Source organism: Heteronotia binoei, chromosome 2 (genome assembly GCF_032191835.1).
Source record: "Heteronotia binoei isolate CCM8104 ecotype False Entrance Well chromosome 2, APGP_CSIRO_Hbin_v1, whole genome shotgun sequence".
NCBI lineage: Eukaryota > Metazoa > Chordata > Lepidosauria > Squamata > Gekkonidae > Heteronotia > Heteronotia binoei.
Window position 1 is genome coordinate 190,058,456 of NC_083224.1, and position 19,186 is coordinate 190,077,641.

The following is a 19,186-nucleotide window of genomic DNA, read 5'->3' on the forward strand; positions in this document are numbered from 1 at the left end:
ATAGAGGCGAAGGAGCAAGGGGAGGAGGAGAAGAGGAGGAGCAGGGGGAGGAGGTGGACAAGGAGAAGGAGATTGTATTTATACCCCACCCTTCACTACCTGAAGGAGTCTCCAAGCGGCTGGCAATCTCCTTCTCCTCCCCACATCAGACACCCTGTGAGGTAGGTGGAGCTGTGAGAGCTCTAACAGGAACTGCTCTTGAGAGGAACTGCTCTGCGAGAACTTGTGATTGACTCAAGGTCACATCAGCAGGTGCGTGTGCAAGAGTGGGGAATCAAACCCGGTTTTCCCAGAGAAGAGTCTGAGCACTCAACCACTACACCAAACTGGCTTTCAGACCTGGAGTACTTTCTGCCATCTTGCCTCAGTGTGGTGGAGAAACGAAAAGGAGGACTTCAAGGTCAATCTGAGAACTCAGGGCCCTTTCTCACTCAGCCCACTGGGGGATGAAGTCGCTTGATTAGAGGGATAGTCCAAAAGTCAGTCTTGTGGCTGGTTGTTTTCAAATAATATGCCCATTTTTACCCAGGAAGATCTTCAAGGCTTGGCATGCCCACCAAATCCAACTTCCAAATGGTCCCCTGTAATTTTGGTGCAATGTGACCCTTAGGAAACAGGGAGTGCACCTTTTTGTGACATGCCTCAAGCTGTAGCCATGGAAACTGCCTGGATCAGTAGGCCTACAAGTGGCTACCAGCCATGATGACTAAACAGATCCTAATATGCAAATGAGTGCCTGCTGGGGTTTTTTTCTACAAAAGTCCTGTGTGAAACAATGGTGATGTCATGAAGTGTGGCCTAATAGGCAAATGAGTTCCTGCTGGGTCTTTTATACCAAAAAAGCGTTGTGTCCTGTAATAAAGCCATGCTTGGCAATGCTACCAAATGCTAACAAGGGACCTGTTGTAGTATAGAAATGGAGCTGCAGGGGAACCCTTTGAAGGCAAAAAAGAGGATGAGGAAATGAAGACTGTATTCAGGTGAACTGCACTGCTGTATTTTTATTTATTTATTTATTTTAGGGAGTGGGAAAGTCTCCAGGCTCCTCCTCCAAAGTCCCCAATTATTTCCTGAGTTGGACCTGGCAATCCTGTCTTGATGCAGGTTCCTTTTTTGTGCCCGTGTATGAATAAATTCCCGTAGAAATTTGGGATAAACTGGTTTGTGCAAATAAGTGAGCAGACAGTGCCAAGACAAAGCAGTGTGGATCTGTCCATTGGGGTACACTTCACAAACAGTGGAATTTGTGTCAGCAAAATCAGTAAACCTTCCCACCATCAGCTAGTGGCTGGTAAATGTGAATCTCAGCCCATATAGAGCAGAGCTGGGAGGGGACAGATAGATACAATGTATGCAATTTTCGAAAGGGGGGGAATAGTGCAATAAGCAGATTTCTCCTCTTATGCCAATTGCATTATGGGTAGGGTTGCCATCCTATTATTCCAATTGTTTTCCAAACAATTGAGGTCAGTTCCCCTGGAGAAAATGGCTGCTTTGGAGGGTAGACACACTATGGCATTGTACCCTGCTGTGCTCCATCACCTCCCCAAACTCCACCCCTAAAATCTCCAGGTATTTCCCAACCCAAAGCTGGCAACCCTAGTTATGGATACTAGTATCTACTGGCTAGCATCCATGCCAACACTGACAAATGAAAAAACCAAAACCCACCATGCAAATCAAAACAAAGCACTATAACAATATGGCTGTGTGACGATTTTTTAGATTTTTATAATTTTGTATATAATAACTATACCATAGAAAAATATCTTTCCTACATATATAGCCCAAGAGTATACAAATGGCCTTTTTCAAAACCACACTGCTATTAAAGAGATATACAGCCATGACTCCATTCAAATCCAAAAGCACATACTGTCCCAGCCCAGTTACACAATGTTCATATACTGCTGATATATCGATTTTAGTTGCCTAGGATAGCCAGGTCGGTGTTGGAAAATACCTGGAGATTTTGGGGGTGGATCTGGGAGAGGACGAGATTTGGGGAGGAGAGAGGCCTCAACATGGTACAATACCATAGAGTCCACCCTTCAACTGGAGATCAGTTGTAAAAGCAGGTTATCTCTAGGCCCCACCTGGAGGTTGGCAACCCTAGCACAATACAGTCATTTCATATAAATTCAGGCCTCATTTTAGGCAGGAGCTCACAGGAGCGGAGGTCCAGAACCTCTAAATTTTATTGTGCTTTCTTTCTTACCCGCCTGCCCATTACCCGCCTTGCTTCTGAGCTCCATTGTTCAAACTCCCTGTGAAAATTTTGTGAGCTTTAAGTTTTGACAAACTTTCTAATGTTTTTCCCCACAAAATATGGGGAAATAACCAAAACATATAAAACAGACAGATGGAAATCTTCATCATGCCACTATGGCCACAAAGGAGAGAGTAATTTTAAAAGTATGTTGGGAGTCAGCTTTGATGATGACAATTCTAGCCCAAGGAGCATTTGAAGGTAGATGCTAAACTGATATAATTCATAAAAAGTGACGTCAGGGGTGTGTGGCATAGGCAAATGAGTTATGTAAAGGAGTTGGGCTAATGATGATGATGATATTGGATTTATATCCCACCCTATACTCTGAATCTCAAAGTCTCAGAGCAGTCACAATCTCCTCTACCTTCCCCCTCCCCAGAACAGACATCCTGTGAGGTGGGTGGGGCTGAAAGAGCTCTTACAGCAGCTGCCCTTTCAAGGACAACTCCTACAAGAGCTAAGGCTGACCCAAGGCTGTAAGCAGCTGTAAGTGGAGGAGTGCGGGATCAAACCTGGTTCTCCCAGATAAGAGTCTGTGCACTTAACCACTGCACCAAACTGGCTAATGAGCTCCGGCACCTCTTTTTCTACGAAATGACCCCTGTATAAATTTAAGTATAAAACTGGAACCCGCTGGGAGGGGGGGAGGTGTGAATAAAACTTTCTTGGTCTGAAATCTGACCCTCCGCCACAACTTTGCTTACTTCTTTCACTCAGGCAGCACGATTTTCCCAGCTGATCTGGGAAAGCCAGTTTGGTGTAGTGGTTAAGTGTGTGGACTCTTATCTGGGAGAACCGGGTTTGATTCCCCGCTCCTCCACTTGCACCTGCTGGCATGGCCTTGGGTCAGCCATAGCTCTCTTATCTGGGAGAACCGGGTTTGATTCCCCACTCCTCCACTTGCACCTGCTAGCATGCCTGGGGTCAGCCATAGCTCTGGCAGAGGTTGTCCTTGAAAGGGCAGCTGCCGTGAGAGCCCTCTCCAGCCCCACCCACCTCACAGGGTGTCTGTTGTGGGGGAGGAAGATAAAGGAGATTGTGAGCCGCTCTGAGACTCTTCGGAGTGGAGGGCGGGGTATAAATCCAATATCATCATCATCATCATCATCATCATCATCTCAGTCCCCTGGGCCAGGCTGGCCTTTCCTCTGGGAGCTGTTTTGGTTCCCACAAACACGGGGTTTGACCGAGTTGGACAAAAACGCGCAGCCTTCGAACCAGCATCCTACAGGTAGCAAACGCGGAGAGAAACACCCCGCCCCCCCCCCCCATATCTCCATTGGTAGACTTAGACCCTTAGACCCTGGGCACGATCAATGGTGTCTTCGATGGGGGGGGGGGGAACTCTTGCAGCCCGACCAGGGCCAAGGAAGAAGCTGCGCTTCTGTTTTTGCTTAAGGCTACCTTTCCCCACTGAGACTCTCGCTTCCCTTTGGCAATCCGTCCCCGCTTTTCAGCCTGCCGCCTCGAGCTGCCGCTCCTCCTCTCGCCCGAAAGGCGACCCTTCTAGCGGGGGCGGCGCGTAACCGTCAACGGCCCAGAACGCCCCAGGCCCAGGGCTTTGGGCGGGGGAGGGGAAGCAGCCTTGGGGTCAGCTTTTGGGGTTTGCCGCGCTGCCGGGCACCTCCACTTCGCTCCCCCGGTTAGAAACATTGACAAGGCGTCTTCAAACCTCCCAGCCTAAATTGCATCGCTGGCAAAGTTCAATTAAAAAGCAGTGCGCTCAAATGCATGGCTCGACGCAGGTTCTTGCCCCAGGATTGGGAGTTCTGACGGCGAATGCTGGGGAAACTGGCAGCTGTCAATCTTACCCCTCTGTGTGCTGCGAGAGCTTTGCATGGGGTCTGGGTAAAAGTCGGATCTACACGGGTCTTCATGAATTCATATGTTTTTTACATTGAAATGAAATCAAACCGCTGTAATTCCATACATCCTGTCAGACTACAGGCAGGACCACAAAAATCATGCCTCAACGAATTCATGGCACCTCAGTAGTGCAAAAACTGGGTTCCAAAGCACGGATCCTCATGAATTCATATGATTTTTATGGTGAAATGAAATCAAACCACCATCATGTTGTAGATCCTCTCTTAGACTATAGGCTGCACCAGAAAATCATGCCTCCACGAATTTGTGGCGCCACAGCACTGAAAAAACATGTTTCCAAACCACGGATCCTCGTGGATCCTCATGATTTTTGCTTTGGGCCACCCCAACATAACCAGCCAATCACATATCATGTCCATGGGCAGATGTTGCACCACAGAAATCGTGGATCCACAGCTTCGTGGCAGCACCAGAGACCAAAAACTTGATTTTGGACCACGGATCCTCATGGATTCACGTGATTTTTGCCTTGGATCCCCCCAAGCCTTCCATCCAGTCACATATCATGTCCATGGGCAGAATTTCCACCACAGAAATCGTGGATCCATGGCTTCGTGGCAGCGCCAGGGACTAAAAACTTGGTTTTGAACCACGGATCCTCATGGATCCACATGATTTCTGCTTCGGATCCCCCCAAGCCCTCCATCCAGTCACATATCATGTCCATGGGCAGAATTTCCACCACAGAAATCGTGGATCCATGGCTTCGTGGCAGCACCAGGGACCAAAAACTTGATTTTGGACCATGGATCCTCATGGATCCACGTGACTTTTGCTTCGGATCCCTCCAAACCCTCCATCCAGTCACATATCATGTCCATGGGCACAGTTTACACCACAGAAATCATGGGTCCACGGTTTCGTGGCAGCGCCAGGGACTAAAAACTTGGTTTTGAACCACGGATCCTCATGGATCCACATGATTTCTGCTTCGGATCCCCCCAAGCCCTCCATCCAGTCACATATCATGTCCATGAGCAGAGTCTGCACCACAGAAATCGTGGATCCCAGCTTCGTGGCAGCACCAGGGACCAAAAACTTGATTTTGGACCACGGATCCTCATGGATCCACATGATTTCTGCTTCGGATCCCCCCAAACCCTCCATCCAGTCACTTATCATGTCCATGGGCAGTGTTTGCACCACAGAAATCGCGGATCCACGGCTTCGTGGCAGCGCCAGGGACCAAAAACTTGATTTTGGACCACGGTGTCAGCGCAGGGTTCATTGAAGTTCCACAATGATCAGACTCGTTTTTGATTAAAAATAAGTTTCATTTATTGATTACAACAATGTTACTCTTGCAGAAGGTCTTTGAAAGTGATAACGTATAGGGAACAGGCGTTGGCATTTATGGGGGTACGTCAAAGCCTAGGGGGTTTAAATCATTCTCATAATAAAGTTGCATTCTGCATTTCAGAGGTGTTTGATTCACACGCCCGTTATCTCTTTAGCTGGGCCAGCCATACTCCCCCTTCCTGCTGATGTCCTTGCTGGGGCTCCCAGGCGCCTGGGAAGCGGTGGTGCTACTCTGCACTTCAAAAAGCCTTTATGGCCTTTGGCACCCAGATCACCCCTCCTTCTCCTCCCCCCCCCCTTAGGCATGCCTAGAGTTACAGCAGAGTTCATAGAGGTTAGTTACAGGTAAAATAAACGTTATAGGTAGCATGGTTAGTATCAATTGAACACAAGCTGACACACGGATCCTCATGGATCCATGTGATTTTTGCTTCGGATCCCCCCAAGCCCTCCATACAACCACATGTCATGTCCATGGGCAGAGTTTCCACCACAGAAATCGTGGATCCACGGCTTCGTGGCAGCACCAGGGACCAAAAACTTAATTTTGGACCACGGATCCTCATGGATCCACATGATTTCTGCTTCGGATTCCCCCAAACCCTCCATCCAGTCACTTATCATGTCCATGGGGCAGTGTTTGCACCACAGAAATTGTAGATCACGGCTTCGTGGCAGTGCCAGGGACCAAAAACTTGCTTTTGGAACACGGATCCTCATGGATTCATGTGATTTTTGCTTTGGATCCCCCCAAAGCCCTCCATACAGCCACATGTCATGTCCAATGGGCATAGTTTGCACCACAGAAATCGTGGATCTATGGCTTCGTGGCAGCGCCAGGGGCCAAAAACTTGCTTTTGGACCACGGATCCTCATGGATCCACGTGATTTCTGCTTCGGATCCCCCAAATCCCTCCATGCAATCACATATCATGTCCATGGGCAGAGTTTCCACCACAGAAATCATGAATCCACAGCTTCATGGCAGCACCAAGGACAAAAGACTTGGTTATGACCCACGGATCCTCATGGATTCTCCATGATTTTTGTGTTGGATCCGCCCAAGCTCACTATGCAATCACATATCATGTCCATGGGCAGAGCATCTACCACAAAAATCATGGCTCCATGGCTTTTGTGGCAGCACCATGGAACAAAAACTTGTATTGGACCACGGAGCCTCATGGATCCACATGATTTTTGCGTTGGATTCCACCATAATTTTTGGCAGACCTTGCACCACAGGAATTACAGGTCCATGGCCTGTGTGCCTGGTACCAAGGAGCCAAAATATGGTTCTTGAATTGCGGATCCTTCTTGATCTTAAAGTTAATTTGCGTTGGATCAAGGAGAACTCGACATTATACCACATGTAATATCCATGGTCATAGCTTGCTGAACAACTATCAAACATTCACTATTTTATGTTCACCACACTCATTATCCATCCAGATGTCCAGCGTTTGCAAAATACAAATTGGATTTCGAGTACCTTGCATGCTGTCACAGTGTGCTTACATACTTTGAAACACTTACTCTTCATGAATTCTGTGACTTTTCATTTTTGAATAGTTGTGCTCATCATGCGTGGTCCCCCTGAGGTTTCTTTCACATCACACAGCACGTCCATGACCGCAGAACAACCCACGAAAACCTCAGAACACTGCCAAGATGCCAAACACTGCTTCAAATACTTTGAGGCTTGTGCATTATGACATCACACCAATGTCTACAGGATGACCAAACAAAAAAAATAACTGTAATGTTTCTACCTTACCATGGACACCACAGTAACATGAGAAATCAAATCATGTCCATACCTTTCACTGTAAATAACTGCATTCTGAACTTTCTGATGCCACCGATTTGCAAAACTATCCAAGGCAGATATTGTAATGGTCCTTATCTTTGACTGCAAAACATCTTGCTCACTAGACAGAAGCCACCAAATTAGAATAATGGAATCATAGAGTTGAAAGGGACCTCCAGGGTCATCTAGTCCAACCCCCTGCACAATGCAGGAAACTCACAAACACCTCCAAACAGGATCTTCATTGCTGTCAGATGGCCATCTAGCCTCTGTTTAAACACCTCCAAGGAAGGAGAGCCCACCAGCTCCCGAGGAGGAAGCCTGTTCCACTGAGAAATCGCTAACAGTCAGGAAATTCTTCCTGATGTTGAGCCGAAACCACTTTGATTCAATCTCAAACAGTTCTGGTTCTGGTCCTACCTTCCGGGGCCACAGAAAACAATTCCACACTATCTTCCATATGACAGCCTTTCAAGTACTTGAAGATGGTGATCCTTATCACCTCTCAGCCACCTCCTCTCCAGGCTAAACATGCCCAGCTCCTTCAACCTTTCTTCATAGGACTTTTCATTAATAATTATTTTCATTAATAATGAAAAGCTGTCATCTCTCTTACATTAATTCAACTGTAAATGGTTTAAGGGGGACAGTTTGTTGTTTAGGGGTGAGTTTGTCTTGTACTCATTAACGTAGGTGCAATCACAACTGTTTATGGTCAACAGATTTTTTTAATGTTGTTCAGCCGCACAGTCGAGTCCGACTCTTTGCGACCGACCTCATGGACAAAGTCAATCCAGGCCCTCCAGTCTTCCACATCTTCCGAAGTCTGCTCAAATTCGTGTTTGTTACATCAGTAACGCTGTCCAGCCATCTCATCTTTTGCCATCCCCTTCTTCTTTTGCCTTCTGTCCTTTCCCAGCATCAGGGTCTTCTCCAGGGAGCGCTACCCTTCTCATTTGGTGGCCAAAAGATTTGAGTTTCAGCTTCAGCATCTGACCTTCCAGGGAACAGTCCTGGGTTGTTAGGACTGACTGACTGGATCTTCTTGCAGTCCAAGGGACTCTCAAGAGTCTTCTTTAATACAGCCTTCTAAAGAAGGAGTCTCCAAACTAGTGATGCCTATAGGTGCCCAGGAGCACCTTTCCTGGTAACAGTGGAGTGGATTCTGTTACCAGCTTGGATTCTGATTGGTTGTTGTACATTTGATTGACTATGTGGATTTTGCTAGATGTCGCTTTGGCAGCAGCTGCCTCCAACAGTACAAGGATATTCTCTGTGCGACTGAAGGTAAAACGTGGCATCCATTCTTTAGCTGGCTTTGCCCCTGCAGCAGTTGTTTTGTGGCAGCAGTTCTATTGGTTGCAGCTACAATGCTGTATAATGATGCCAAAGATGCAGAAAGGCTTAGGGAAATCGCACTCATCTGATTAGAAGGAAAGAGCCACAGAAGAGACTCCTAAGGAGAAGGTCCATGGATTGGTGCTACCGGTGTGAGATCAAGAGAAGATGAACTGTTTTGAAGGGGAAACGCTAGGGGCCTACTGGGCGGATCACTTAATACACCTCCAGCTCCCTTGATCAGGGGGAGCATTCACAGCTCTCTAATGAGGCTCCTTGCTTCCTCCTCCTTCACTTTGTCTAACCAGTCCAGCTTGCCGGAATGCCCCTGATGCGGCCATCCTCTCCAGCCGGCAGGTCACAAAACCTCCTTGGATGAGTGGCAGAATGGGGAGCAGGAGAGAAAGAAGGGAAGGGAGGGAAGGAGGGGCGGGACTTTGCTCACCTGCCTGAAACGTCGTGACTCTCTCGATGGCTTTCACGCACACATCACCCAAAATCCACTCTGGGAGGCAAACCTGCAAGGCAAACACCGGGTAAGCAGGGACGGCTCCTGAGCTTCCCTCCGCCGGCAGGCTCTAGGCTCCTCTGCTGCCTTCAGTCGGCCAACATCAACCGGCGGCTGTCAGCCCGCATACACCTGCTTCGAAATATGAATCTCCACTAGTTCCCGATTCGACCCATTGCATTCACACACGCATTCACTGCTCCATTCAGCGCACCCCCTACAGATGGGCACGAACCAGGAAAATGTGACCCTGTCTGTGGCTCACCTACGAACTCAACCACAGATAGAATAGTCCGTCGGGAGCAGAAGGCAGGGTTTTAATAGAGGAAGGGGAGAGGGAGGAGAAGAAAGAGGAGAAGGTGAAGTAAGAAGAAGAGGAAGAGGAGGAGAAGGAGGAGAAGGAAAAGGGAAAGGAGCATGAGGAGGAGAAGAGGGAGTAGGAGAAGTAGGGGGACAGTAGAAAGAGGAAGAGGAGGAGGTGGTGAAGTACAAAGAGGAGGAGAAGAAGAGGCAATGGAGGAGAAGGAGCAAGAGGAGGAGGAGTAGAGAAGGAGGAGGAGGAAAAGGGGGTGGAGGAGAAGTAGAAAGAGGAGAAGGAGGAGGAGGTCAAGTGGGAGGCGGAGGAGGTGAAGTAGGAAGAGGACGGGGAGTAGAGATGGAGGCGAAGGAGCAAGGGGAGGAGGAGGAAAAGGGGGTGGAGGAGAAGTATGGGGAGAAGTAGAAAGAGGAGGAGGACAAGGAGAAGGAGATTGGATTCACTACCCGAAGGAGTCTCCGAGCGGCTCACAATCTCCTCCTCCTCCCCACATCAGGCACCCTGTGAGGTAGGTGGAGCTTGAGAGAGCTCTAACAGGAACTGCTCTTGAGAGGAACAGGTCTGCGAGAACTTGTGACTGACTCAAGGTCACATCAGCAGGTGCGTGTGCAAGAGTGGGGAATCAAACCCGGTTTTCCCAGAGAAGAGTCCGCGCACTCAACCGCTACACCAAACTGGCTCTCAGACTCGGAGTACTTTTCACGCCGTGCCTTCTGGTCCCTGCCAAAGACAAAGGGCAGGGAGCAGACGAAAGAGCCTCCGAGTTGCATTAAACCTCTGCTTTCTGCTCTAAAGACAAACTGCCACAGACTCTGGAAAGTTCCTGAAAGCTGGCGATGGCAGGCTGCCACCAACTTCGGCTCGTCAAGCAGGAACTCGCGAAAATTAGCCATAAAGCCGAGTCTGTGAGCCGCTTCTTGCCAACCCCTACACACACGCGGTCCATCGGTAGGAACGGAATGGGCAGCCCAGCCCTGTCCCCTTGAAGGGATGGGCATCTGAGCACCCGCCCTGTCCCTTTGAAGGGATGGGCATCCTCACTCCACGGACCTAATGGACCCCAATGCACCTGGGGCTCTCGCCGTCTCGAGCGACGGGCCTTCGGGATTCCATTCGCTCACGCTTTCACTCCCCTCCCTCTAGCTGCCCGCTACACAACCCGCTCCCGCTAGCTGACTGCTGCCGGCTTCTGCCAGCCGACCTCATCAGGAGGTTCAGGGCCTGGCATCCTGCCAGGCTTCAAGTAGCCAGGTACCCCCTGCTTACACTGCAAGCCCTCCCGCTTTCGCGGAAGAACTTTCCTGCTGGAGCAGCTCCCGTCCTTCTGCACGCCTTTGCATCAGCTCTCTTCCTCCTTTTTCGGCCACCTTGCCTCAGTCTGGTGGAGAAACGAAAAGGAGGACTTCAAGGCCACACTGAGAACTCTGGCCCCATTTCCCCTCAGCCCACCGGGGGACTCCTTCGCTCCCATTCCCACGCCCTGGAAGAGTAGAGCGTAGAGATAGGGAGAGATCTAAATCCACAGAAAACTTCCTAGTCCAGTGGATTGCAGCTCTCTCCTCCTTCTTTTTTGCAAAATGCATCAAGAGTTTTCCTCTTCTTCTTTTATGAACGGAAGACTCCCCTCAAAAAGCAGAATCAAACTTGATCATGGTCGCAGCAAACCCCTCCCCCCCGTTTTGCAAATAGAAACCCACCCCTCAGAAGGAGGAGGAGGAGGAGAAGTGTGCTTGCCGGTAGGGTTCCCAATAAGAAGCCAGATTAGGGAAACACAGTCCTCAAGAAAACCTCTTCCAGCTTACTCTTAGAAGTTGAAAGCGAGGGGCCGAGATACACCTTGGTGGAGAAGACATTCCCTAACCTTGGGGGCTGCCACCTGAAAGGTCCTCTCTAGCGTTCCAAGCGGATGAAGTTGCTTGATAAGAGGGATAGTCCAAAAGTCAGTCTTGTGGCTGGCTCTTTTCAAATAATATGCCCATTTGTACACAGGCAGATCTTCAAGACTTGGCATGCCCACCAAATGCAACCCAAAACGGTTCTTGGGGAGCGGTGTGTGAATGAGGGGGAGAGGAGAGATCTATTCTCATTGGAACTTCAGAGGGTCCAACCGCTTCCACTCGGATGTCTTCGATTCTAGTCTGAGCGGATTTTGAAGGCAAGGGCCAGGGTTTCAAAGGAACTAATTGCTAAAGAACCCCGGGATCCCAAAAGTAGCTTTGGAATTGAACCCCAAATTTAGCCCAGCCGGAGGAAGGCGCAAGGACACAGGATGCCATCTGACTAGAAGGAAATAGCCAAAGAAGAGACTCCTAAGGAGAAGGTCCATGGATTGGTGCTACCGGTGTGTGATCAAGAGAAGATGAACTGTTTTGAAGGGGAAACGCTAGGGGCCTACTGGGCGCACCACTTAATACACCTCCAGCTCCCTTGATCAGGGGAAGCATTCGCAGCTCTCTAATGAGTCTTGTTGCTTCCTCCTCCGTCACTTTGTCTAACCAGTCCAGCTTGCCGGAATGCCCCTGATGCGGCCATCCTCTCCAGCCGGCAGGTCACGAAGCCTCCTTGGCTGAGTGGCAGAATGGGGAGCAGGAGAGAAAGAAGGGAAGGGAGGGAGGGAAGGAGGGGCGGGACTTTACTCACCTGCCTGAAACGTCGTGACTCTCTCGATGGCTTTCACGCGCACCTCACCCAAAATCCACCCTGGGAGGCAAACCTGCAAGGCAAACACCGGGTAAGCAGGGACGGCTCCTGAGCTTCCCTCCGCCGGCAGCCTCCAGGCTCCTCCGCTGCCTTCAGTCGGCCAACATCAACCGGCGGCTGTCTGCCCGCATCCACCTGTTTCGATCTATGAACCTCCACTAGTTCCCGATTCGACCCATCGCATTCAAACACGCATTCACTGCTCCATTCAGCCCAACCCCTACAGATGGGCACGAACCAGGGAAACGTGGCCCTGTCTGTGGCTGACCTACGAACTCAACCACAGATAGAATGGTCCGTCGGGAGCAGAAGGCAGGGTTTTAATAGAGGAAGGGGAGAGGGAGGAGAAGAAAGAGGAGAAGGTGAAGTAAGAAGAAGAGGAAGAGGAGGAGACGGAGAAGGAGGTGAAGGAAAAGGGAAAGGAGCATGAGGAGGAGACAAGGAGGAGAAGAGGGAGCGGGAGAAGTAGGGGGACAGTAGAAAGAGGAAGAGGAGGAGGTGGTGAAGTACGAAGAGGAGGAGAAGAAGAGGCAATGGAGGATAAGGAGCAAGAGGAGGAGGAGTAGAGAAGGAGGAGGAGGGAAAGGGGGTGGAGGAGAAGTATGGGGAGAAGTAGAAAGAGGAGGAGGACAAGGAGAAGGAGATTGGATTCACTACCCGAAGGAGTCTCCGATCGGCTCACAATCTCCTCCTCCTCCCCACATCAGACACCCTGTGAGGTAGGTGGAGCTGAGAGAGCTCTAACAGGAACTGCTCTTGAGAGGAACAGCTCTGCGAGAACTTGTGACTGACTCAAGGCCACATCAGCAGGTGCGTGCGCAAGAGTGGGGAATCAAACCCGGTTTTCCCAGAGAAGAGTCCGCGCACTCAACCGCTACACCAAACTGGCTCTCAGACTCAGAGTACTTTTCACGCCGTGCCTTCTGGTCCCTGCCAAAGACAAAGGGCAGGGAGCAGACTGAAGAGCCTCCGAGTTGCATTAAACCCCTGCTTTCTGCTCTAAAGACAAACCGCCACAGACTCTGGAAAGTTCCTGAAAGCTGGCGACGGCAGGCTGCCACCAACTTCGGCTCGTCAAGCAGGAACCCGCTAAAATAAGCCATAAAGCCGAGTCTGTGAGCCGCTTTGTGCCCACCCCTATACACACGCGGTCCATCGGTAGGAACGGAATGGGCAGCCCAGCCCTGTCCCCTTGAAGGGATGGGCATCTGAGCACCCGCCCTGTCCCTTTGAAGGGATGGGCATCCTCGCTCCACGGACCTAATGGACCCCAATGCACCCGGGGCTCTCGCCGTCTCGAGCGACAGGCCTTCGGGATTCCATTCGCTCACGCTTTCACTCCCCTCTCTCTAGCTGCCCGCTACACAACCCGCTCCCGCTAGCCGACTGCTGCCGGCTTCTGCCAGCCGACCTCATCAGGAGGTTCGGGGCCTGGCATCCTGCCAGGCTTCAAGTAGCCAGGTACCCCCTGCTTACACTGCAAGCCCTCCCGCTTTCGCGGAAGAACTTGCCTGCTGGAGCAGCTCCCGTCCTTCCGCACGCCTTTGCATCAGCTCTCCTCCTCCTCTCTCCTGGTCCTTGTTCTGCCACCTTGCCTTAGTCTGGTGGAGAAACGAAAAGGAGGACTTCAAGGCCACACTGAGAACTCTGGCCCCATTTCCCCTCAGCCCACCGGGGGACTCCTTCGCTCCCATTCCCACGCCCTGGAAGAGTAGAGCGTAGAGATAGGGAGAGATCTAAATCCACAGAAAACTTCCTAGTCCAGTGGATTGCAGCTCTCTCCTCCTTCTTTTTTGCAAAATGCATCAAGAGTTTTCCTCTTCTTCTTCTTCTTGTTTTATGAACGGAAGACTCACCTCAAAAAGAAGAATCAAACTTGATCATGGTCGCAGCAAACCCCTCCCCGCCGTTTTGCAAAGAGAAACCCACCCCTCAGAAGGAGGAGGAGGAGGAGAAGTGTGCTTGCCGGTAGGGTTCCCAATAAGAAGCCAGATTAGGCAAACGCAGTCCTCAAGAAAACCTCTTCCAGCTTCCTCTTAGAAGTTGAAAGCGAGGGGCCGAGATACACCTTCGTGGAGAAGACATTCCCTAACCTTGGGGGCTGCCACCTGAAAGGTCCTCTCTAGTGTTCCAAGCGGATGAAGTTGCTTGATAAGAGGGATAGTCCAAAAGTCAGTCTTGTGGCTGGCTCTTTTCAAATAATATGCCCATTTGTACACAGGAAGATCTTCAAGGCTTGGCATGCCCACCAAATGCAACCCAAAACGGTTCCCGGGGAGCGGTGTGTGAATGAGGGGGAGAGGAGAGATCCATTCTCATTGGAACTTCAGAGGGTCCAACCGCTTCCACTCGGATGTCTTCAATTCTAGTCTGAGCAGATTTTGAAGGCAAGGGCCAGGGTTTCAAAGGAACTAATTGATCATTTGTTAAATAAAGAAGTGGAATTGAGTTTTAAAAGATTGCAGCAGAAAACCTTTGAGGGAGCAAATAAACTGGGAAAGTATTTGGCTTGGCAATTGAAAAAAAAGAGGGAAAGTAAAATTATTAATAAAATTGTGGTAGATGGAAGAGAAGTGGTTACCCAAGAGGGAATAAAAAGAGAATTTTAAAGTATTATGCCAAATTATTTAAAGGTGTTAAAATAAAGGAGGAGAAGATGGATGAATATTTACAAAAGGTAAAAACAGAGCCCTTAACTGAAAATATGCGAAAAGTTTTGAATGATCCAATTGAAAAAATAGAAACTGAAGCAGCAATCAATGCAATAAAAAATGGAATAGCATCTGGGCCAGATGGATATACAACTAAATTTTTTAAAATCTTCAAAGAGGAATTAATACCAAAGTTGCAGAAGTTGATGAATACGATAAGAATGAAAGGGAAAATACCTAACACATGGAAGGAAGCTGTTATTTCGTTGATACCTAAGGAAGATAGAGATTCATGAATGTAAAAAATAATAGACCAATTTCACTATTAAATAATGACTATAAGATTTATACAAGAATCCTTGCAGAATGGCTTAAACAGCGTTTGATAAATTTTATAAAGGAAGATTAAGCAGGTTTTCTTCCCAAAAGGCAAATAAGAGACAATATTAGAACTGTTGTAAATATTGTAGAATATTAAGAAAGACATCCAGAAAAAGAAGTAGCATTATTCTTTGCAGATGCAGAGAAAGCATTTGACAATTTAAACTGGGACTTTATGTTTGCAGTAATAGAAAAAAATGGAGCTTGGAGAAATCTTTATAAGAATGATAAAAGCAATATATTCTGACAAAGTGCAAAGTTATGTATAAATGCAGATCTTATAGAAGATATGAAAATCAGCAAAGGTACTAGATAAGGTTGTCCACTTTCACCATTGTTGTTTATAATGACTCTTGAAATATTATTGATGCAGATACAAGAAGAAAAAGATATAGAAGGATTAAGAATAAAAGGATTTACTTACAAATACAGAGCTTTTGCTGATGATATAATGTTTATAAATGAAAACCCCATACAAGTTACACCTTTGTTGTTAGCTAAAATACAAGAATATGGGGAGTTGGCGGGACTTTGTATTAATAGAGAAAAATCCAAACTTCTGTGTAAAAATATGCAGATAAATAAACAACAAGAATTGCAGAAACTAACGGGCTGCAAAGTCACCTCCAAGGTAAAATATCTGGGGGTGGAGATAACAATGAAGAATATTGATCTGTTCAAAAATAATTATGAGAAGTTATGGCGTAAAATGGATGAAGACATGTTAAAATGGAACAAGCTTAATTTGTCATTGTTGGGTAGAATAGCTGCAATTAAAATGAATATTTTACCAAGAATAATGTATTTGTTCCAAACTATTCCTGTTGTGAAGGATAGTAGACAATTTGATAAATGGCGAAGAAAAATTTCAGAATTTGTTTGGGCCGGGAAGAAACCAAGGATTAAAATGAAAATTTTGACAGATGCAGAAGAGAGAGGTGGACTCAACTACCGAATCTAAGATTATATCAGGAAGCAGTTTGCTTAGTATGGATAAAAGAATGGATAACGCTGTTAAACAGAAAACTTTTAGTGTTGGAAGGTCACGGAAATCAATGTGGCTGGCACGCATATTTGTATTATGTAAAAAAGATGGACGGTTTTTTCTCTCACCATTATATAAGAAATAATTTGTTAAGTACATGGATGAAATATATGAAGTATATAATGCGACCTTGCCAAAAAATACTGCGTACAAGTATCGCTTTGGTGCAAAAAGATATTAAAAGTAAGCATTCCCCATGTACCAGAATTATATTTATTAAATATATGTAAAGTTCCACTACCTAAAACTACGAAAAAGTTATTATTCCACATTATTACAGTAGCGAGGATTTTATTTGCCAAATATTGGAAAACGTCTCAGATACCGACTAAAAGGGAGTTTATGTTTAACCTTCTTGATGCTGCAGAAATGGATACGTTAACTTATAGGTTGAAAGATGGTAATTTGGAAGAGTGTAAGAAAACTTGGTATCCAATGTATGAATGGGCCAAACAATTGGGATTTGAATGGATAGAATAACATTACTTGTATTAGTCTCAGTAATTTCGCTCCATTAGATAAATGTATATAGGTTTATCAATAATGCTTTTTTTGTTGTTGTTGTTTAATTGTTTATTTGTTTTTTGTCTTTTGTTGTTGTAAATAAAATTCTTTTTTGTGAAAAAAAAAAAAGAAATATAAGAAGTATGGAGATGAGAGAAGACCGTTATGGATAGTACTGGCAGAAGTAATAAAAATAACAGTTGAGATAGGGGAAGAAAAGTGGTTGTCATATAGTCAACTGTTAAAAATACAAAGTGGCAAAATAGAACTGAAAACTGCTGAAGAGTTGAATAATAAATATGATTGGTTTCGAATGCAACAAATAAAGAGCTTGGTGGAGAATGATATTAAAACTGAAGGAATAAGGAAGGAGCAAACAGAAATGGAAAAAGTTCTGCTTGGAGACAATGATAAATTAATTTCAAAAGTATATTAATTACTTTTACAATTGTCTACAGAAGATGAAGTAGTAAAATCTCAAATGATTAAATGGGCAATTAATGTAAATAAAGAAATACAGGTGGAAACTTGGGAATATTTGTGGAAGAACTCTATGAAACTCTCAACATGCCAGAATATCAAAGAAAATTGTTTTAAGATGATGTATAGATGGTATATAACTCCTAAAAAAATGGCAAAGATGAATAACAAGATGCCAGACAGATGTTGGAAATGTAAAAAGCATGAAGGTTCTTTCTACCATATGTGGTGGACTTGTGAAAGAGATAAAATGTTTTGGCAGATGATTCAGCAAGAGATTTCTAAGATCTTGGGATACGAATTTAACAAAGTTGCAGAGACTTTTCTGTTAGGATTACAAATGGAAAAAATTCCAAAAGAAGACAGAACTTTAATCTGGTTCTTGCTCTCAGCTGCTAGGACATTGTATGCGCAGTTGTGGAAGCAAGAAAAAATACCAGAGAAATGGGATTGGATTGTTAAAATTATGACATGGAGTGAAATGGATAAGTTAACAAGAACTTTAAGAGACTATGATTTAGAAGTATTTAAGATGGAGTGGAAGAAGTTCAGAAGATACGTAGAAAAAGAATGGAAAATAAAAGGACATTGGACAATCTTTGATAATGATTAAGTATAAGTGGGAGGGGGGAGATATGAACTTTGGTTCTTATTAATTAGGGGTATCTTTTAAAATAATGTTTTGAATTTAGTACACCGGCGGAGGTCAAGTAAAGGGGGGAGGGGTAGGTAGAAAGTAATATATAGGATTAAAAAAAGTAGTTATTAATGATATAAGAAATTGAATATATTGCCATACGTTACTAATAGAATTGTTTGAAATCAAACCCGTTTTCCCAGAGAAGAGTCCGCGCACTCAGAAGGCAGGGTTTTAATAGAGGATGGAGAGAGGGAGGAGAAGAAAGAGGAGAAGGAGGAGAATGTGATGTAGGAAGAAAAGGAGGAGACGGAGGTGTAGAAGGAGGAGAGGCAAGAGGAAGAGAGATGGAGAAGATGGAGAAGGAGAAGTAGGGGAGCAATAGAAAAAGGAGGAGGAGGTGAAGCAAAAAGAGGAGGTGAAGTAGGTATAGGAGGAGGAGAAGAAGAGATGGAGGAGAAGGAGCAAGAGGGGGAGGAGACAGTGGCAGACGGGGTCTAAAAATATTGGTTGCCAGGAGACATAGGGGGCCCACCCACAACTATTAGGCTATCTGCCAAGCGTGCTCATTTCTGTGACATAATGGGTATTTAGATACAGAGCAGATCTCGCTCTTAACTGCTCCCCCCTTACTTTACGACCATGGGCAAGTAATAAATCCATCTGGCCCAAGGATGTTTATGCTACAGCCTTGCTTGTACCACTTTCAAGTCGCCTCTCCCACAGGTTCACACAGACAATCCTTATCTTCTGCTAGAGAAGTGTGAGAATGGGAGATGTTTTTAGTAGCCTAAATTCCTTAGTAAGAAAAGTGTTTAGCAAGCTTTGAACCCGTGACTCAAGTATGCATCTGTAATGTAACCTTTGAAGATATCCTATATAGCAACTGTGTAACTCTCTATACGCCATTACTCCCAAGGCTTGTGTCCTTGGTACAGCTTCTGAATTTCTTAAATAAAACAGCTTTGATTTAAAACAAAAGACTGCTTATTGAGAAATATCAACGCTTGACACTATCATTTAATTATTGTAAGAAATAAATACAGTTTTCAAAAAATACATAAGTGGGAATAAAGTACAATTAAAACTTTTGCGAAATAAATATATATATATATTAGTAATTACAGTGTACGTACATTGTACACATCACTGGCAGTATACAGTAGATACTAAATGTAAATTCAGATTGCATTTTCTCCAAGGGAGCTGATCTCTGCCAGCTGGAGATCAGTTGTAAAAGCGGGAGATTCCCCAGGCCCCACCTGGAGGCTGGCAACCCTAAATACAACTGGTGAGGCTTATGGGTGAGGCAGCGGGTGTCCTGTTATTCCAGCAGTTAGCCTCCCTGGTGATATTGT